We start from the raw sequence: 22,190 nt of genomic DNA, 5'->3' as shown, positions 1-22,190 counted from the left end.
TTTGTGCCTTCTTGTTTTTATTTTGTGTCGTCTACTTGTATGTTTATCGTTTACTGTGTCTCGTCACCGTGGGATGGAGGAAACGGAATTTCGGTTTCTTTGTGTGTCTTGACATATGAAGGGATTGACAATAAAGCTGACTTTGACTTGACTTATTTCTGAGTCATTAAACATATCATGGAAGAGCTTTCCTTGCCTCGCTTGCCCTCATTGAAGATAAATGAGTGGTGTTTGGTCAACACTGAAGGGAAGCATAAGCTTCCCCGTCTGACATTGTACTTGCGGTGCTGATAACACTATCGCTGGCAGTGGCTCGCTCGGGAGTGGTGGAGGTTTGTGGTAGTATAGCTGTCCTGTTACTGCAAAACATTGAAATGTTGACCTGCCCACCCTGTCGGCACATCTTTAACTGTTGGCTTGGGTTAGATTCCATGTGCGGACCTGACAGCATTCAGCCCCAACTACGTGATATTAATGTTGTTGTTTTTTTTTATATTTTACAGACATGGCAATAAGCCTCTTGGTTGTTGCCAATAACTGCCCTAAGCCAGTCTTTGAATACAGCTTCCTCCAACCAGTCTTTGAAAAACTTACATTTCCCCATGACTTTGAAAAAAAAAAAAAGATTTAATATTTATCTCATCACAGCTGCACTTGAACGATTCGTGGCCAGTCTGTATTAGTAGGAGTACAGTAGGTACTGTACAGTGCCGTGACCAAGTTGGCACATAGCTAGTAGCCACTGTTAGCAAGTAGCTGAGTTCCAGCTCGGCTCATCTATCTCGCTTTTCTTGATACGTTGCCTTTGCTACCTACCAGCCCCACCAAAAATTTACAGAGGTCCTGCTTGTTTGGCTTGCTCGTCTGGTATGTTAAAATTGTGCAAAGCTCGACTGTCCTGATTTTGTCTATGTTCTCTTTGCCACTTACGACGCCGGCTGCCAGACCCAGTATCCAGCAACAAAGGTAAGTAAAAGCACAGCTAAAAAGGAAAAGTTATCACTCTCCTGCACTCCAGCGGCCCTTGAAGCAGGCCGCCCCCGAGGTGGTGCCAAGTCTTGTGGGCGGGGTGACCATTGAAGGAGCCTCAGCTACAGCTTACATTTAAGCGCATAGGACCCTGCGCTCGTAATTTTTTTATAATTAATTTCTGAATATTGTTCAGCGCTGTGGGGTTTGATTCCGGCTCTGCCTTCCTGTAAGGAATTTGCATGGTCTCCTTGTGCCTAAGTGGGTTTCCTTTGGGCACTACAATTTCCTCCCACATTCCAAAGACATACATGTTAGGTTAATTAAACGCTCTTAATTGTCCTTTTGTGATTGTGAATGCTTGTGTGTCCTGCGATTAGCTGACATCCAGTTCAGGGTGTACTCCGCCTAATACTCAGCTGAGACAGGCTCCAGCACGCATGGGATCCTCGCGGTACACGATGGATGGATGGATGGATGGATGGATGGATGGATGGATGGATGGATGGATGGATGGATGGATGGATGGATGGATGGATGGACAAACAAATTGATTTTAGAGTCAAGGAGACCATTTGTGTTGAACATTAGTGTGTTAGATGCGGCTTTCAATATCGGCCTAAATATCAACCTGTTTTGCATTATCTAACTAATGTGAAATGATGTCATGTTCCAAATATCGACCGATACATGATCGGTCCAATATACGTATATCATGCATCTCTAAAAAGAAGGAAGCCAGTAGTCAACAGCACTACTTTTATGTAGAAAAATGTAACCTTGTGGTTTTGGTTGCCAAAACCGTAAAAACAAAAACTTGAAATTATATTACATCGGAAACTCTCCCTGTCATGAAATGCTGAAATTGATAATCCACAGCAAGAGTGACGTTTCTTTCACATTTGTCTGTTTTTTTTCACCAAGTCACCAAGGTACGCAAACACAACGCTTTCTGGGGCTTTTTGTAAGTTCAATTGTTCATATATCATTATAAAGTCATCCCACGCTACTTAGCGGTTCATTTATCGCGGCCTCAGTACATCGCGGGTTTTTGTCAAAACAAATATTGCTGCTATATTCGGTGTATTGCGGCTTTTTGCGGCGTACTTAGAGCGCGGGGTCTGCTCGTATGACTTTACAGCATACTATTGGCCGGTAGGAAACCAATGGAAACATGCTGATCTCTATCCTTGCTGATGATTGGCTTAGAGCACAGGTGTCAAACTCAAGTCCCGGGCGCCAGATACTGCCCGCAACATTATTTTATGTGGCCCGTGAAGACAAATTGCGCATCAAATTTGTGTGTCATTACTAGAATTGCAGGGAAATGGGGCAAGCTGACGAGCAGGTCAGCGAGCTTGCGTCGCGCGGGCATCTCGTTACACAGCGTGTCAGGCAAACGAGAATCAGGTAAGAGGTGTTTATGTCAAAGCAGACAAAACGGTGAAGATTGACTGTTAGCAGTATTGGCGACGCGCGCTTCAGAGGTCTAGCGGAGGAACTTAACCTGTAAAGTTCTTAAGGCTTACTTTAAGGAAGTGTTTCCCGTTTCCTTACCTCTGTCACCAGGTGTTTGTGAGTTAAAACTCTGCTCTGATTTTCAGATATCCCTCACCGTGTTGCCGTTTTGATTACTTTATTTGGATGTATTCTTTCACCGATTCTTCAAGATTATATATTTGGTCGGAATGTTTGCCGCTTGATGTGATTTCGCCTCATAAGAGTAACGTTTAGTTAATTATTACAGGTTACATTCCAACATAAGCATAGGATGAAACTAATCCATCAACCCTAACAAGAGCCGTCGCTGAAATTTAGAAAATATTTTTAAAGTCCTGATGTACCGTTTTTTTCCGTGTATAGTGCGCCCCCATGTATAGTACGCACCCCTAAAAATGGCATGCTGATGCTGGAAAAAAGCTTGTACCCATGTATAATACGCACCCAATTTTTATGAATTTTTTTAAAAAAAAAAAATTTTTTTTTTTTTTTTTTTTAAGTCCCAATGACAGTCACACACGCAGGGAGGCAATGGGTCCCATTTTTATAGTCTTTGGTATGGTCTTAACTAGGCTGGATGTAATTTTTTTTGTTGGCGTTGATTTCTCCGACTGCCCGTAAACGCACCACCGCGCTCCGTGCGCATGGAGCGTGTTTGAAGTGAACAGCAGAGAAGAAAGGAACAAGGCAAAGTGTTGTGAAATAAAATATTACCTGTAATACGGATTTAGGTAGAGAACTGAACTCTCGCTCTTTATATAGCTGACGTGTCTTGCTCATCCGTTCTGCGCATCTGTAATGGCGGCCAACGTATGATATCCGGTTTGCGTGTGTGCGAGAGCGAGAGAGAGAGAGCGCGCGACAGAACGCTCAACCGTAGCGCGCCGCCGACCGCCCAACTGCACCGGGCTGGTCGATTATTGTGACAGAGCCATCGCTGAAATTTAGAAGATATTTTTAAAGTCCTGATGTACTTTCTAAAATTTAAGTGGACCTCAGTGCGCACTGCGCAGGGAGCTTAATTTGGTGCAGCGCGCCGGGCGCTCACTGTCGCATTGCTTAAAGAGCGCCTTTGTGTTTTAGGATGAACAGCAGAGACCAAAGGAAGAAGGCAAAGTGTTGTGAAATAAAATATTACCTGTAATACGCATTTTGTTATTTGCTGATTGAAACTGCTAATTAAACTGTGAATTGAAACTAATAGGAAGAAAACAACTCTCGCTCTTTATATAGCTGACGTGTCTTGCGCATCCGTTCTGTGCATTTTATTTCATAACACTTTGCCTTTCTTCTCTGCTGTTCACTTCAAACACGCTCCATGCGACCGCAATGCTCTCGTATCAGACGCTTGCTCGATCACCTGCTCGTTTGCTGTCCCGTGCGCGCACGAAGCGCGGTGGTGCGTTTATGGGCAGTCGGAGAAATCAACGCCAACAAAAAAAATTACATCCAGCCTAGTTAAGACCATACCAAAGACTATAAAAATGGGACCCATTGCCTCCCTGCGTGTGTGACGATCATTGGGACTTAAAAAAAAAAAAAAAAAAAAAAAAAAATTAAAAAAAAATTTTTTTTTTTTTTTTTTCTTTTGTACCCATGTATAATGCGCACCCCGGATTTTAGGACAATAAATTAGTAAAATTTTGCGCACTATACACGGAAAAAAACGGTACTTTCCAAATTTTAAGTGGACCTACAGTGCCTTGCGAAAGTATTCGGCGCCCTTGAACTTTTCAACATTTTGTGACATTTCAGGCTTCAAACATAAAGATATAAAATTGTAATTTTTTGTCAAGAATCAACAAGTGGGACACAATCGTGAAGTGGAACGAAATTTATTGGATAATTTAAACTTTAACAAATAAAAACCTGAAAAGTGGGGCGTGCAATATTATTCGGCCCCTTTACTTTCAGTGCAGCAAACTCACTCCAGAAGTTCAGTGAGGATCTTTGAATGATCCAATGTTGTTCTAAATGACTGATGATAATAAATAGAATGCACCTGTGTGTAATCAAGTCTCCGTATAAATGCACCTGCTCTTTGATAGTCTCAGGGTTCTGTTTAAAGCCCTGGGTTAATACAATCCTCAAAGTAACAAAAATACAATAACAATGAACGGAGTCAGTCGGCATTCGCGCAGTCGGGTTTTCTCAGGTACTTTCGGCTCACCTCGCGAGGTTCGACCTCCGAATTTTGTTCGACAACCGAAGCAAAAAATCTCGAAATTTTCGTTGGAATTCCGATTTGTTCGAGAACCAGGACGTTCTAAAACCGACTGTATTTGGAGTCTCCAGGAATGTAGAAGCGTAATCTATCCCTCCAGGTGCTGCAGAGATACTTTGATGATCTGTTTGGGGTCTATTTTTTACTCCGTTCAGTTTTCCATTAAACGTATCTCTGCAGCACCTGGAGGGATATATTACACTTTTCTACACTCTTGGAGACTCCAAATACACAAATATATGAATTTAAAAACAAAAAAAGTGCATTTTCCATGATATGTGTCCTTTAAAGCCTCGATTATATATTTACACATATGGCTTGTATCACATGACGAGATGTCATGTTTGTCACAAGCCAATCGGCGTCAAAATCGCTGAAGAATCCAATGACCTTTAATGAACAAAGCCACAAATCTGTGATCTATGCTTAATGTAAATTACTTGAACTTCAAATTTTCATACACCATTAAAAAAATCTTTTACATCTAGATTGACTCAGGTAGGAGGAAATGCCGCCTTATATTTTTGTGTAGATTATAATTATTTCATTACTGTGACTACACTTACCATTAGATAATTACCTCCCAGATCTTGGCAACAGACAGTCTGTTCACATTCTTGCTTGATAGAGAGACAGAGAAACAGAGAGAGAGAGAGACAGAGAGAGACAGAGAGAGAGACAGAGAGAGAGACAGAGAGAGAGACAGAGAGACAGACAGAGAGACAGACAGAGAGACAGACAGAGAGACAGACAGAGAGACAGACAGAGAGACAGACAGAGAGACAGACAGACAGACACAGACAGACAGACACAGACAGACAGACAGACACAGACAGAGAGAGAGAGAGAGAGAGAGAGAGAGAGAGAGAGAGAGAGAGAGAGAGAGAGAGAGAGAGAGAGAGAGAGAGAGAGAGAGAGAGAGAGAGAGAGAGAGAGAGGCAAACAGACAGATATTTATTTATTATAATTATTACATATATTATTATTATTATATATTGCCAAGTAGCCTCCGGCCATTTATCCCCGGAACATGCAGGATCGTATTTCGAGGTTTTTTTTCACGCTAGTCAAAAGAAACTTGGCAGTTTTTAACTGAAGTAAATTGTCGTTCACAGCCATAAGGTTGAGGGCGTTCCAAAAGAAAAGACACAAATACTCTTAAGTTCATCATGGTCTAAATATAGGCGTAATAAATTCATCCATCCATTATCTGAACCGCTTATCGTCACCTACATTTAAAATAAAAAAACCGACGGTTCCATTTGATTATTTAAATATTCCCATGCGTTGTCAGTGACTAAATGTCTTCGTAAACACTGACGTTCGTATCTCGTAGCAAAACCTACCTTGGAAAATATCAGCTCAGGAGACATAAGATATACTGCCTGTTGTAAACATTACATTCCGGAAATTCGGTTTTCTTCTTCTTCCCTTTGCACAAGAGTTAGTTCCCGTGGACTCACCACTGCAGAGTCGCCTCCGCTGTCAGAACGGGAAGAGATGCGTTTCATTTCGAAATAAAGCACGTTGTTCATTTCAAAATAAAGCCTCAACTGTGAGGTTGCTTCCGGTGGACTGTGGTAACGCCTCCACTGTTATGATGGATCATTTTGTGCTATCATTTATCTGACATTATCATTAAACTTTATCACCAGCGCAATGCTCTATTCTTTTAACAGTTTTAAAAATATTTTTCTGTAGCATCATTTTTTATGTTCTTAATTTGTAACCGCCATGAATGTCTTTTTTATTATTATTATTATTATTATAATTATATTTTATTATATTATTATCTTATTATTAAGACAATTTGTGTCTGCAATTGCAATGGAATTGTTTTTTGTGCTACTGTTGTTCCATTACGCTGTTCACTTCACTACCAGTTAATTTTTACTGTATTGAAACACTCTTTTACCACATACTTTTCTATTTCTAATGTTTCTTACTAATCGCCATGATTGAATTTTTATTTATGTATTTTTGTGTCTGTGTATGTTCTTGTGCTGCTGGAACCTAAATACAAACTAAATAATAGTGAAGAAACGGGGTCGAAATACAAAAAGTCCTGCCTAGCTACGAAAACAAATATGCTCAAACCTCAATGAATAAAGTACATAAGCAGACAAGTATATTCACATATTAAATTAATAAAAGAAACATTTTAAGCATATAATTATACCTACACACCAAATCAATCTTTATTGATTGAGACATAACGAGACATTTTTGATAGGTGGTAATGACAAAGGTTGTTATAACTTTATGATCTGATATGTATTTCTGTGCACTTTGAAATAACTAATGTTTCTTTATATATTGCCTGAATAGCTTAATGACCCCTGAGGAACTGTTAGGTCTAAATACCATCAGGCATTTAACCACATGCTGGAAGGAAGAGGAGAAAAGAACCAGAACAGGTTTACTCGCGAGGAGAACGATGGAGAGAGGAAACTATTTTTCGTGGCAATTGGACTGCTTCCACAACTAGCTTAGTTGTAGTTTCTTGTAGTTTCTTTGGTTACTTTTCAATCACTTTCTCATCGTTTATCACAAGAATCTTAGAAATTTGAATAAAAATCAAAATGTATGTTTTATTTTACTCAATTGTATGATTTAGAGAATCCATATGTAGTAAAGTGTTGTATTACCGTATTTTGCGCCCTATTAGGCGCACCGGGGTATAAGGCGCACCTTCAATGAACGGCCCATTTTAAAACTCTGTCCATATAGTATAAGGCGCACCGGACTATAAGGCGCATAAAATAGAAGCTTTATTGCAACAAACTGAGGTTGACTAGGGTTGCGGTATGCACCCACTAGCCAATAACCAACGAGCCCTCTGTAAACAATCGCGTTTCTCAAACGATCTCCTATAAAATGATCAGAACTGACTAAAGTTCGATTTAACGCATTGGTACTACTTATCTATGTTTCCCTTCCATATCGATCCGTAGATTTACTCGAAACATTAACAGAGCAGCCTATTTTGACATGAAATAGCCTCGCGCGTATAGCAGCTATCGTTATAGCATTAGCCATCCGCAATTTCCTACGAGCCTCAGCTCGCAATCTCCCATGAGCCTCAGCAAAGTGTAAACAATCGCGTTTCTCAAACGATCTCCTATAAAATGATCAGAACTGACTAAAGTTCGATGTAACGCATTGGTACTACTTACCTATGTTTCCCTTCCATATCGATCCGTAGATTTATTCGAAACATGAACAGAGCAGTCTATTTTGACATGAAATAGCCTCACGCATATAGCAACTATCGTTATAGCATTAGCCATCCGCAATTTCCTACGAGTCTCGGCTCGCAATCTCCCATGAGCCTCAGCAAAGTGTAAACAATCGCGTTTCTCAAACGATCTCCTATAAAATGAACAGAACTGACTAACGTTCGATCTAACGCATTGGAACTACTTACCTATGTTTCCCTTCCATATCGATCCGTAGATTTACTTGAAACATTAACGGAGCAGCCTATTTTGAAATGAAATAGCCTCGTGGGTACAACAACTATTCGGTGACGCCCCCTAACTACAGTTACCGTAATGTTGGGAAGCGATGTGACCTTGTAATTTACTAGTCGTACTAAAACGTACTAAAACATTTTGGCAGAGCACTGTGTACAACCAGTATGGATCAACAAATTCATCACTTGATCCATATATAAGGCGCACTGTCGACTTTTGATAAGAATTTAGGTTTTAGGTGCGCCTTATAGGGCGGAAAATACGGTACTACATATGATTTCATCTTCATTTAATTTCACACACCTTTCAAAATGCTTCACAGTGTTCCAGTGCACACGTTTTGCGTGTGTGACTGGTTGTCTCAACCCGTGTTCCTCATCCTAATTTTTCCTTCCTCAAGGTGTCAAACCAATCAAGATAAAAAGATAAAAACCAACAAAATAACCGCCAGTAAATTAATATAATCGTTAATTGTTGTTGTTTTTTTAACTTCAACTCAATCGCTCTCTTATTCTCAAATGTAAAAACTTGTATAGTCTTGACACAACCAACCGACTATTCCCTTTAAATTTAGCTTCGAAATGTCGTTATTTCATAATTTTTCTTCATTCAATTCCAGAAAGCAAGTTCTTCCCATCTCTCAAATTTTATTTCATCAAGGCTAGGCATTAATGTAGTGTGGACCAGTTTCTGCCCATAAACAAATTGCTTGCCTTTCTTCTCTTCTTATTTACTTATTTTTTTTCAAAATTGCTTTTGTTTTGCGGTGCAAATCAGACAGACTACAGTCTAGCAAATTCTTTTGTGCACCACCTTCATCCTTTTAACACATAACACTTACAGCACACAGACAACACAAAAACAGCAGAGACACAGCTCACAAACAATACCAACATACAACGCTGCGCAAACGTCATCCTCTATTTTGACGTTTTGTGTCACGTACTGGCGCCACCTGTGACAGGACCACGCCCCCCTATCAGCGGAATCGCCGCCACCTGCCACAGCCTCATGGACAGCGCTACATCAACGCCGCCAGCGCAGACCTGATTGTCCGTCTGTCCCGTGATGTTGTTTCGCTCTCCGGTCCACGACAAACTGACGTCCGTGAAGAAATCGAAGATACAGCAGAACCGCTAGTTTTTCCAAGCCGATCGCCGATCCAGCGCCGGCTCCAGTTTCGCCCACCTTACCCCCCACAATAAAGGTCTTTATCGTTACGCACTTGGCTGTACTCTCCACTCCCTTACAGTACAGACGGACCATCGCTATGCACCCAGCGAACGAAGAGACGGCATTCACCCGGCTGGAGCGAGCCGAGACCGCCCTTAGCAGCCTATCCGCCGACATCCGGAATCTAATCGAGGTGGGTCAACGGCAACAGCAACAGGAGATGGCCCAAGCCCTCCAGAGTTTGTCGGTGGCTGCGCCCCCGGCTGTCACGGCGCCCCCGCCCCGCCCGTTGACCGAGGCTAGGAGGCTCGCGGACGTTCCGGAGCCCCGCCTCGGCAACATCGAAAGATTCAGCAGAGATCCCAAACACGTGAGGGCGTTCGTGACTAACTGCCGTATAATGTTTGGTCTCCAGCCTGTCACGTTTGCATCGGAGGCTGCCAAAGTCGGGTTCGCCCTAACCCACCTCAGGGACAAGGCGCGGCTGTGGGGGCTGGCCGAATACGAGAGGGGGGCCCCGGCTTGTGACACGTTCGACGCATTCGCGGAGGAGATGCTCTGCTTGTTGGACCTGGGCTCTGCCGCCGAAGACGCCGCCGAGGAACTGGCGACGCTGCGTCAAGGTAGCCGATCGGTCGCAGATTACGCCCTCAAGTTCCAGACCCTGGCCAGCAGCGGGTGGAACGAGACGGCGCTCGTCAGCATGTTTCTCAACGGTCTCGCGGAGTACATGATGGACGAGCTAGTTTCCCGCGATCGGCCGCGAACCCTGAAGGACGCGATGAACTTGGCGGCCCGAGTAGACCGGCGGATCGAAACGCGGCGGCCCGATCGGGAGCGGAGGTACCTGCGAAACCCGCCAACCGCACCACCCGCCGAGCCCATGGATCTGGGAGGGGGGTCATCGAGTGACGGGGTGTCCGTCAGGAGGCCAGGGCTCACTCGGCGTCGGGGGATCCGCGTGAGCTCGACCAGCACAGGCTCTCCCCGTCCCAGTACGCTCACGTTACAGGCATGTGTCCAGCTCGCTGCGGGCGACCGGAACGTGGCTGCTCTGGTGGATTCCGGGGCGGAGGGTAACCTCATGGACAGTTGCCTGGCATGCCAGTGGGGGATCAAATTCCTGCCTCTGAGCCCGCCCATTCCCGCACGCGCCATCGATGGCCGTCTGATCGGCGAGGTGGCCTTCGTGACAGAGCCAGTCAAGGTACTGCTCTCCGGCAATCACCACGAGACCATCCAGTTTTTTCTTCTTCCCCTCCCAGGACAGCAGCTCATCCTGGGGCACCCTTGGCTGCGGCAGCACAACCCGGTATTGGACTGGGAGGTGGGGGTGGTTCGGCAGTGGAGCGAACGCTGCCATCGGACGTGCCTGAGGGCGGCCACCTGCCCGCTCGCTGGAGCCCCGCCCAGGGACAGCCCCGACATCTCCACCGTACCGGCGGTTTATCATGAACTCAAAGAAGTTTTTAGTAAGGCCGGGGCCACCTCCCTTCCTCCCCACCGGTCTTACGATTGCGCCATCAACCTGCTGCTCGGCACCTTCCCCCCCAAGGGACGCGTCTACTCCCTGTCCGCTCCTGAGCGCCGGGCCATGGAGGAATACCGTTTTTTTCCTTGTATAATGCGCAGACTTTAACTAATTTATTGTCCTAAAATCTGGGGTGCGCATTATACATGGGTAAATTTTTTTTTATTATTTTTATTTTTTTATTTTTTATTTTTTTTGAAGAAAATCATGGTACAACAAAACCAACAACAGGACTGACCGACAAAGTCGCGGAACAAAAAGACAGTGGGACATTACCAAAGACAGGAACAGAAACCAAACAGACATCATGACAGTAACACATGCAATGATCCGACGGTGAGCGAGGGGCAGACAGGACTTAAATACAAAACACGTTACATTGATTGAGGTGACACAGGAAGGGAGGGGCGACGCGAACAGAAACTATGGCAACCTAGACACATAGCAAAACTGGGGACGAGACATGACAAATCTCCCTCGAAATAAAACTTGAAATCACCTTTCTTCTTGTTTGTTGTCAATCGCGCATCGCATTCAGCCATCCTGCCCAACACACTTAGTCAGTAAAATTCATAATTGACGACACCTCGTTTGATGCGATGGTGCAATCCTTAATGGTGTGTTATTGTCAAATATTGTTTGTTTTTTAATCTCCATCGTGGACCGGACGTCATACGGAGGCAGTATCACTGCGTATGCGCACTATGGATCCGATGCGCAGAACGGATGCGCAAGACACATCAGCTATATAAAGAGCGAGAGTTGTTTTCTTCCTATTAGTTTCAATTCACAGTTTAATTAGCAGTTTCAATCAGCAAATAACAAAATGCGTATCACAGGTAATATTTTATTTCACAACACTTTGCCTTGTTCCTTTCGTCTCTGCTGTTCACTTCAAACACGCTCCATACGAACGCAATGCTCTCGTATCAGACGCTTGCTCGATCACCTGCTCGTTTGTTGTCACAATGTACCCTACACAAATCCGAAACATTTGTTGCGGCTCCGAGTCAAGACGAGGGGCAAGTTTTGGTTTCCAAGGGGGTTTTTATTCCTCTTCAACTTCTCTCCCATACAGAGCCGCCTTTTTCACATGTCCGCACGCCTTTTTCACATGACCGCACTGATCGCGGTGGTGCCTTTACGGGCAGTTGGACAAATTAACGCCAACAAAAAAAAATACGCCCAGCCTACGTAGTTAAGACCATACCAAAGACTATAAAAATGGGACCCATTGCCTCCCTGCGTGTGTGACGATCATTGGCACTTAAAAAAATAAAAATAAAAAATTTGGGTGCGTATGATACATGGGTACAGGCTTTTTTCCAGCATCACCATGCCATTTTTAGGGTGCGTATTATACATGGGGGCACATTATACACGGAAATAAACGGTACATCCGGGAGTCCCTGTCAGCCGGCATCATACGGCTGTCCTCATCACCTGCGGGAGTGGGGTTCTTCTTCGTGGAGAAGAAGGAGGGCACGCTCCGCCCGTGCATCGACTACCGGGGAATAAACGCGATAACCGTTAAGAACCGATACCCCCTGCCTCTTCTGTCTTCCGCCTTCGAGTGCCTTCAGGTGCCACCATCTTCACTAAGCTGGATCTTCGCAACGCCTACCACCTGATCCGCATCCGGGAGGGAGACGAGGGGAAGACGGCTTTCAACACACCGAGCGGCCACTACAAGTACTTGGTGGTTCCGTTTGGGCTCACCAATGCCCCAGCGGTTTTCCAGCCCTTAATAAACGACGTGCTACGAGACATGCTGGACATGTTCGTGTTCGTTTATTTGGACGACATCCTCATCTTCTCCCGCTCGCTCCCTGAACACATCAAGCATGTTCGGACGGTGCTACGCCGCCTCCTGGAAAATTCGCTCTATGTGAAGGCAGAGAAGTGCGAGTTCCACGCCTCCTCTGTCAAGTTCCTCGGCTACGTGGTGCGCGGGGGATCAGTCGAGATGGACCCAGAGAAAGTGCAAGCGGTCACGTCATGGCCTGTCCCCGAGACACGCAAGCGGCTGCAACAATTCTTGGGGTTCGCGAACTTCTATCGCCGCTTCATCCGTGGGTAAAGCACGGTGGCCGCGCCCCTCACCGCCCTCACCAGCCCCGCCTCCCCGTACAAATGAACGGAACGGGCAGAACAGGCGTTTCAGGAGCTCAAGAGGAGGTTCACGTCCGCTCCCATCCTCCGAGTCCCCGATCCTGACCGGCAGTTCGTGGTCGAGGTGGACGCCTCGAACGTGGGTGTTGGGGTGGTGCTGTCCCAATGCAGCTGCCAGGACGATCGCCTCCACCCATGCGCCTTTTTTCTCGCCGCTTGTCGGCCTCGGAGCGGAACTATGACATCGGCAACCGGGAGCTCCTCGCCATCAAGTTGGCCTTGGAGGAGTGGCGGCATTGGCTGGAGGGCGCCACCACACCGTTCATCGTCTGGACCGACCACCACAACCTGGAGTACCTGAGATCGGCCAAGAGGCTGAACGCGAGGCAAGCAAGGTGGGCTCTGTTCGTTGACCGGTTTGAGTTCTCTCTCTCCTACAGGCCGGGTTCCCGCAACGCGAAGGTGGATGCCCTGTCGCGTTCGTTTCCTGGCGGGAAGGAGGGACGGGGTCCGCCTCCCACTATTCTCCCGAGCTCGGTCCGGGTGGCGGCGCTGTCATGGGAGATTGAACGCCAAGTGGAAGCCGCATCACGCGATCAACCCGGCCCCAGCAACTGCCCGGAAGGTCGCCTGTTCGTCCCTGAGAGCCTGCGCTCGTCCGTGCTGCAATGGGCACACGACTCACGCCTGGCCTGTCATCCCGGAGCTGCACGCACGAGGTACGTGGTGGCGCAGCGTTTCTGGTGGCCCACCTGGCAAGTGGACACCAGCGATTACGTCAGAGCCTGCTCAATATGTAACCGCTGTAAGACCTCTACTCGTCCTCCGGCCGGGCTGCTCCAACCCTTGCCGGTTCCCCGGCGTCCCTGGTCTCACCTGTCCATCGACTTTGTCACGGGCCTTCCCCCCTTGGAGGGGAACATGGTGGTCCTCACGGTGGTGGACCGGTTCAGCAAAATGACGCACTTCATTCCTCTGCCTAAGCTTCCGTCCGCGAAGCAGACTGCGTCCATCATGGTGCGGGAGGTGTTTTGTCACCACGGCCTCCCACAGGACATCGTGTCAGACCGTGGCCCACAGTTTGCGTCCACCTTCTGGGCGGCGTTCTGCCGACTCCTCGGCGCTACGGCCAGCCTCTCATCGGGGTTTCACCCTCAGTCCAACGGTCAAGCGGAGTTCCATCGCTGTCACCCGGAACAACCGGGCCGGTTGAGGGGCCCAGGGGTAAGGGCCCGAGGCGGCCTTGTCCGCCGGTGCCGGAGTCTTCTGCCACCGCGTCCGTCGATCCTGCGTCCGACGAGGAATCGGACGTTTCAACGGAGTACTAACCCCCCACCTGGTCGTCCGGGGGGGTTGCCTTCCTCTGCCTTCTGATTTTTTTTGTGTTTTAGTGCTCTGGGGACGTCAGGAGCCATCCCTTGTGGGGGGGGGGGGGGTTCTGTCACGTACTGGCGCCACCTGTGACAGGACCACGCCCCCTATCAGCGGAATCGCCGCCACCTGCCACAGCCTCATGGACAGCGCTATATCAACGCCGCCAGCGCAGACCCGATTGTCCGTCTGTCCCGTGATGTTGTTTCGCTCTCCGGTCCACGACAAACCGAAGTCCGTGAAGAATCGAAGATGCAGCAGAACAGCTTGTTTTTCCCAGCCTGATCGCCCGCAATAAAGTCTCTATCGCTACGCACTTGGCTACACTCTCCATTCCCTTACACTTTTTAGGGTTTCTCTTCATTTTCTCTTTTATGGCGCCTCTGAGTTCTATCAATTTGGTTGTTTTTAGTTGTCCCTCAAATTTATATTTTTTAACCCATTTATCGAAATTTCTAAGTCGGTCGGGATCCTGCCTTTCAATTATTTTCCAATCTTTACAATTTAGAGTATCTCGGATATTAGTTTTACTCTTCCCGTTCCCCATTTTAATCAATTTCGTCCCAACTGTAAAACCGTAGGGGTTTCTAAAGTCGAGTGTTTCCAGTGGGATAACGAAAAGATCCTGTGGCGATTCTCACTTCTACCAGCATTCTGGTGGAGAATCCTTGCCTATTGCGTCCACAGAACCACGTTACGTGTTCCCCACTGCTTTAATATGGAATACTATATCAAGTGATACGTATTCCCATTCACACTCTCAATCACACAGTTTTAGACGGACGTCTCCGTTCTGTACTTTTAGACGGAATTTTCATTTTCAGCTTTTCTGCGGCTCTGCAACCTACTACTTGGACATCACTGTCCTACGCGGAATTTCAGTTATGCAGGGTCTGTGGACTTCCGTTGTCCTACTTACACACCTAGGGTTTTACAGGGCATGACGAGCCCTCGGCCGCACCACACTTTTTTACAAAAAAAACAAACTCACCCTCTGGTTCTCTTCACCTCTGCACCTCGGATTGCCTTCAACCTTCAGATCCCAGCTGACGGGCAGACAGCCAGCCCTTGAAAAGGGTTCTAGGACCCCACCTAGGAAGGTCCTTCCGCGCTCGGTCTTTCTGGATCTCCACTGCCGCCCGCTGAAATCCTCAGGTGTATTGGCATCCGGCTCGAAGTACCAAATAAATGTTAGGTCTAAATACCATCAGACATTTAACCACACGCTGGAAGGTAGAGGAGAAAAGAACCAGAACAGGTTTACTCGCGAGGAGAACGATAGAGAGAGGAAACTCAGTTACAATCTCCATCAATTCACGTGCTCCTCTATTTAATGTTTTGGTTGCCCTGGTTACAGAGGCGTTGCTACACTGAAGGGAGGGGAGATTGTGTCTGGAGCAACACTGATTAGCTAAGGAATGTCGTGTGTTGTGAATTAGCACTTCATTGTCAGCCCGTGAGCCCCGCAGAATCTGTTCTCTTTCCTCGACCAGCTGTTCTTCTCCCATGGTTGGCTGACTCTTCCTCGAGTGTGATCAGATAACTTGAATTGCCGCTTTCCTGTCGAACAATGCAACTAAACCTTTGCTAACTTTATCTACTTGGTAAATTAACACACAATAATAATAATGAGTAACTTGTCCTAAACACTTAAACAAACATTGACTAAATATGGGATAACTTGTATGCAACTACTTCAAACTGTATATAACAATTAACAAAGAATACCAGTTCTGACCAACAACAATCTATGAACCAAACCTATAGTTAACTAAAAGGAATGAAGTTTCTTTGAACCAAATAAGAACATTTCGCCTATGCAAATAAGCTCTGCTCATTGTTAGTGAAGGCCTCTTACAGGAACAAAAACACACAGACAACATAAGGACAGGAAGGATACATATGGCTGAGAGGGATCAAAAGACATCCCTGTTACTAAAGAGGAAGAACCTAGATAAAAGGAAAGTCAAACTCGTAAAGACAAAGCCTCCAGGTCTGGCAGGCCAAGGCTTCACTTAAATTATTCCAACAGGAATTTTTTAATGCATGCCTGATGATTTTCTAAATCACGGACACTGCCAAAGTCGTCTAAAAATGTTCAGTACTTGATTATATCTTATGTTTAGATGAATGCTAGACGCCAGCTTTGGATTACTACTGAATGTTCTGGACAGAGGGAAATGTTTTTCCTAACAATGAAAAGATATGTGTCAAAAGATAGTGTCAAAAGAACAAACAAATGCTTGGTAAGTGGTAAGTAAGAACTTTGCATAGTCAAGGAATATTAACAAATTGACGATGTCACAGCCAAAAGTTCACATAATTCTGTACAAAATGACAAAATTGAAAGAATGATGAATGGGCAGTGTGTGACAGTGGGCAAAGTGGATGTATGTGCAAGAATGGTTTACAGGAAGGACACTTGGAGATAAAACCGGTAGAGGTGCCAGAGGAAGAGCGGCAGGAGGAAAACAAAGACCCCGGCCAAAGGTGATCGCCAAGGCCGAAAGACGGGATGGAAAAAACAGCCCCCACACACTGGCATGTGCAACTGAATATAAGCTGACCAAAGAACCTTGAACGTTGCCTTTTCTGAATGGAGACTTTCGGCTTTTGAGCATGGTCACACGAAAGGCCCAGCGCTGTATTGTACTTTCCTGAAAACAGCTTTCTTAACAAGAATTGTGATTGAACTCAACCAACCTGTTTAAGTCTAAATTTTGTTTCGGTGTCTTAGCCTTTTCCTAAAACAGAAGAAATAAAATGAGCATGCAGTGAGTAAATTGGATCACAAGTGCTTTTGCCGTGAGGCGCGTATAGCGCGATTCCCAAATTGTGGACCAAATCCAACAATAGCACTACTACTACTACTACTACTACTACTACTACTACTACTACTACTACTACTACTACTACTACTACTACTCACATTCTCGAGGTGTACACTGAAGTCCAAGAGAATTGAGGGCTCAATGAGAAAATAAATATGATGAAAGATCAATTTCTTTATTATTTTCTGGGACACTCACAATATGCAAATAATCTTTTTATAAACTGCTTTCTCCCAGACTGCAATGAGGTCCTGAATGCTGTGGAATTTAAATTATATATAATATTTATATTATATGTTTATTATAAATATAAAGGGTGTAGGGTGTAGGCGGGGGACACCCTGAACCGGTTGCCAGCCAATCGCAGGGCACACAGAGACAAACAACCATACGCACTCGCACTCACACCTAGGGACAATTTGGAGTGCTCAATCGGCCTACCAAGCATGTTTTTGGGATGTGGGAGGAAACCGGAGTGCCCGGAGAAAACCCACGCGGGCCCGGGGAGAACATGCAAACTCCACACAGGGAGAGCTGGAGGTGGAATTGAACCCGCACCCTCCTAACTGTGAGACGGACGTGCTACCCAGTGCGCCACCGAGCCGCCTATATTTATTATATTATATATTTAAAAGATCTTATATCTTATATATGTAATATATTTATTAATTATATATTTAATATACCGTTTTTTTCCGTGTATAATGCGCAAAATTTAACTAATTTATTGTCCTAAAATCTGGGGTGCGCATTATACAAGGGTACAAAACAAACGAAAAAAAATTTTTTTCTTTTTTTTTTAATCCGGATATTATTTTTTTTAAATCCGGAGGCCGCCATTACAGATGCGCTTTCTTCTCTGCTGTTCACTTCAAACACGCTCCATACAAACACAATGCTCTCGTATCAGACGCTTGCTCGATCACCTGCTCGTTTGCTGTTTCAATGTATCCTACACAAATCCGAAACATTTCTTCGCTATCGAGTTTGCTAGCGCATGCGTAGTGATACTGACCGGCAGAATAAGATCCGGTTGTTCCCAAAGATGATCTTTTTTCTGAAATAATTTTACGTTTACGGACTTAAGTAGGACTCAAAATTTGGGTGCGTATTATACAAAAACATAAATGGATTGCGTTTTCCCTCGCCTGGATGCGGGTCACCGGGGCCCCCCTCTGGAGCCAGGCCTGGAGGCGTGGCTTGAAGGCGAGCGTCTGGTGGCCGGGCCTACGCCCATGGGATCCGGCCGGGCACAGCACAAATAGGAAACGTGGGTCCCGCTTCCCATGGACTCACCACCTGTGGGAGGGGCCAAAGGGGTCGGGTGCAGTGTAAGCTGGGTGGCGGACAAAGGCTGCAGAAGCTGGCTCTTGGGACATGGAATGTCACCTTTCTGGCTGGAAAGGAGCCCGAGCTGGTGTGTGAGGCAGAAAAGTTCCGACTAGACATAGTCAGACTTGCCTCCACACACAGCTTGGGGCCGGTACAAGGGGCTGGACTCTCTTCCACTCTGGTATTGCCCACGGTGAGAGGTGTCGAGCAGGCGTATTGCCCCCCCGGCTGGGCGCCTGCAGATTGGGGTTCACCTCGGTGAACGAGAGGGTAGCCTTCCTCCGCCTTCGGGTGGGGGGACGGGTACTGACTGTTGTTTGTGTCTATGCACCAAGCGGCAGCTCAGAGTACCCACCCTTATTGGAGTCTCTGGAGGAAGTGCTGAAGAGCGCTCCTTCTGGGGACTCCATCGTTCTACTGGGTGACTTCAATGCTCACGTGGGTAATGACAGTGAGACCTGGAACGGCGTGATTGGGAGGAACGGCCCCCCCGATATGAACCTGAGCGGTGTTCTATTATTAGACTTCTGTGCTCGACACGGATTTTCTATAATGAACACCATGTTCAAACATAAGGGTGTCCATGTGTGCACTTGGCACCAGGACACCCTAGGCCGCAGTTCGATGATCAACTTCGTAGTCGTGTCATCGGACTGGCGGCCGCATGTTTTCGACACTCGGGAGAAGAGAGGGGCGGAGCTGTCAACTGATCATCACCTGGTGGTGGGTTGGCTCCGATGGTGGGGGAAGATGCCGGTCCGACCTGGCAGACCCAAACGCTCTGGGAAGGTCTGCTGGGAACGTCTGGCAGAATCCCCTGTCAGGAAGAGCTTCAACTCCCACCTCCGGCAGAGCTTTTCCCATATCTTGGGGGAGGCGGGAGACATTGAGTCCGAGTGGACCATGTTCCGTGCCTCCATTGTTGAGGCGGCCAACCGGAGCTGTAGCCGTAAGGTCGTTGGTGCCTATTGTGACGGCAATCCCCGAACCCGCTGGTGGACACCGGCGGTAAGGGATGGCGTCAAGCTGAAGAAGGAGTCCTATTGGGCCGTTTTGGCCTGCGGGACTCCGGAGGCAGCTGACAGGTACCGGATGGCCAAGCAGAACGCGGCTTCAGCGGTTGCTGAGGCAAAAACCCGGGCATGGGAGGAGTTTGGCGAGGCCATGGAGTATGACTTCCGGACGGCTTCGAGGAGATTCTGGTCCACCATCCGGCGTCTCAGGAAGGGGAAGCAGTGCAACGTCAACACTGTTTTGTGGGATTACGCGGGACGTCGTGAGTCGGTGGGGAAAATACTTCCTCAATTCCAGCTACACGCCTTCCATTGTGGAAGCAGGGCCTCTGAGGCGGACTCTTCAATCTCTGGGGTCGAAGTCAGTTAGGTAGTTAAAAAACTCCTCGGTGGCAAGGCCCCCGGGGTGGATGAGATTCGCCCGGAGTTCTTAAAGGCTCTGAATGTTGTGGGGGTGTCATGGCTGACACGCCTCTACAACATTGCGTGGACATCGGGGACAGTGCCTCTGGATTGGCAGACTGGGGTGGTGGTTCCCCTCTTTAAGAAGGGGGACCGGAGGGTGTGTTCCAATTACAGGGTAATCACACTCCTTAGCCTCCCTGGTAAGGTCTATTCAGGGGTGCTGGAGAGGAGGGTCCGTCGGGAGGTATAACCTCGGATTCAGGAAGAGCAGTGTGGCTTTCAGATTCGCCGTGGAACAGTGGACCAGCTCTACACCCTCGGGAGGATCCTCGAGGGTGCATGGGAGTTCGCCCAACCAGTCAACATGTGTATTTGTGGACTTGGAGAAGGCGTTCGACCGGGTTCCTCGGGAGGTTCTGAGGAGGGTGCTTCGGGAGTACGGGGTGCCAAGCCAACTGATAAGGGCGGTTCGGTCCCTGTATCACCGATGTCAGAGTTTGATCCGCAATAGGTCGAATTCGTTCCCAGTGAGGGTTGGACTCCGCCAAGGCTGCCCTTTGTCATCAATTCTGTTCATAATTTCTACGGACAGAATTTCTAGGCGCAGCCGAGGCGTTGAGGGGGTCCAGTTTGGGGACCTCAGCATCGCGTCTCTGCTTTTTGCAGACGACGTGGTGCTGTTGGCTTCTTCAGGCCGTGATCTCCAGCTCTCACTGGATCAGTTCGCAGCCGAGTGTGAAGCGGTCGGGATGAGGGTCAGCACCTCCAAATCCGAGTCCATGGTCCTCGGTCGGAAAAGGGTGGAATGCGCTCTACGTATCAGGAATGACATCCTTCCCCAAGTGGAGGAGTTAAAGTATCTTGGGGTCTTGTTCACAAGTGAGGGGAGGATGGAGCGCGAGATCGACAGGCGGATCGGTGCAGCGTCGGCAGTAATGCGCTGTACCGTCCGGTCCGTCGTGGTGAAGAGAGAGCTGAGCCAAAAGGCAAAGCTCTCAATTTACCGGTCGATTTACGCTCCTACCCTCACCTATGGTCACGAGCTATGGGCCGTGACCGAAAGAACAAGCGGCCGAAAGGAGATTCCTCCGCAGGGTTTCCGGGCTCTCCCTTAGAGATAGGGTTAGAAGCTCGGTCATCCGGGAGAGACTCAGAGTAGAGCCGCTACTCCTCCACGTTGAGAGGAGCCAGATGAGGTGGCTCGGGCATCTAATCAGGATGCGTCCTGGACGCCTCCCTGGGAAGGTGTTCCGGGCATGTCCCACCGGTAGGAGACCCCGGGGACGACCCAGGACGCGCTGGAGAGACTATGTCTCTAAGCTGGCCTGGGAATGCCTTGGGATCCCCCGGGATGAGCTGGATGAAGTGGCTGGGGAGAGGGCAGTCTGGGAGTCTCTCCTAAAGCTGCTGCCCCCGCGACCTGACCCCGGATAAGCGGAAAATGGATGGATGGATGGATGGATGGATGGATATATTAAAATTATGTTATATATCATAAATATAAAATATATTATATTATATTAATTATATTGCTGAATTGCCTCAGCCTGTTCCTCTTCCCCATGCAAAGAACATTGAGCAGGTCCACTTTGGCAGAGATGTTATTGTTGCCTCAACTCACTCTGCTACATGTCTGCAATCACGCAGAACACGCTCTTCATCTGAGTCCAATACAGAAAAATAAAATAGAGAGAAATATATAAAGAAAAAAAGGATTTCTGTACCATAGCTGCTGTACTGCCAGTACCTGACCATTAAGTGCTGCAAAAAGCATACCGCTCTCTACCGGTGTGTTAACACCAGCAGCTAAATAGCAATGCAGATCCCCAACATGAAACACAAGCGTCAAATGGGACTAAAACAAAATTAAGATCAGAGCTTATTGTCATTAACCTTCCTTTTCTTCAGCCTGAACACTGGTGACACTTTAGCTCGCCGTGACTCGGACTCGCCGTGACTTTGGACAAAGCCACGAAAAATCATCTCCAGTATCACATGCGGATTGAAACATGGCGACCAAATGCAGCTTGGACCAGGGTTTATTGAAGGGAAAAGGGTGGTGGAGGAGAGGATGAGGGGAACAAACAGGCAGGAGGACATAGCAGGACTAACTGGGAGGCAAACAGGAAAACAGGTAGGCACAAACAGGGAGGACAATAAGACTGACTAACAGGACGATCCAACTGGGAATGACATGCAGGCAGGACTTAAATCAAGACTGGTAACGAGAGACAGGTGACGGCGATTACAATG

General features: G+C 47.1%; 1 protein-coding gene across 12 annotated transcripts in view; it reads right to left on the bottom strand.

Moving 5' to 3' along the window:
- Nucleotides 1-6,215, bottom strand: part of znf276 (zinc finger protein 276) — a 130,216-nt gene extending 124,001 nt beyond the window's left edge. For 3 of the 12 annotated variants that reach the window (XM_061283788.1, XM_061283786.1, XM_061283791.1), the window contains exons 1-2: nt 6,040-6,215; nt 5,260-5,313 (exon numbers count right to left, since the gene is read on the bottom strand). The gene's annotated coding sequence lies outside the window, so the exon portion shown is untranslated. The remainder of the gene's footprint in view (nt 1-5,259; nt 5,314-6,039) is intronic. The other 9 variants (XM_061283781.1, XM_061283793.1, XM_061283787.1 and 6 more) reach the window with 8 other exon arrangements.
- Between the last annotated feature and the right edge of the window lie 15,975 nt (nt 6,216-22,190).

This window comes from Syngnathus typhle, linkage group LG7 (genome assembly GCF_033458585.1).
Source record: "Syngnathus typhle isolate RoL2023-S1 ecotype Sweden linkage group LG7, RoL_Styp_1.0, whole genome shotgun sequence".
Classification (NCBI taxonomy): Eukaryota; Metazoa; Chordata; class Actinopteri; order Syngnathiformes; family Syngnathidae; genus Syngnathus; species Syngnathus typhle.
This window is presented reverse-complemented; position numbering and strand designations above follow the sequence as displayed.